The sequence below is a fragment of the Phaethon lepturus genome, unplaced genomic scaffold (assembly GCF_000687285.1).
Source record: "Phaethon lepturus isolate BGI_N335 unplaced genomic scaffold, ASM68728v1 scaffold40126, whole genome shotgun sequence".
NCBI classification, from domain to species: domain Eukaryota; kingdom Metazoa; phylum Chordata; class Aves; order Phaethontiformes; family Phaethontidae; genus Phaethon; species Phaethon lepturus.
In genome coordinates this window covers 407-630 of record NW_010546310.1, presented here as the reverse complement: position 1 = coordinate 630, position 224 = coordinate 407, and positions in this window count along the sequence as shown.

The window sequence follows — 224 nt, the reverse complement described above, 5'->3', positions numbered from 1 at the left end:
CCTGCGCCGCACCCTCACGCACAGCATAGCCCCCTCCTGCCGCGCCCGCTTCCAGCGCGGGCAAGACAATTGCTCTCCCTGGCCCGCAACACGCCCAAGTTCTGAGCTGCAGGAGTGTTTTTCTCCTCCTGGTACAAAGCACCTCCCTGCTAAGATGTGGCCTCTTGCCATGCCCCACGGCCTGATCCCTCCTGGCTCAAGACAGCTCCGAAAAGGCTCAGACA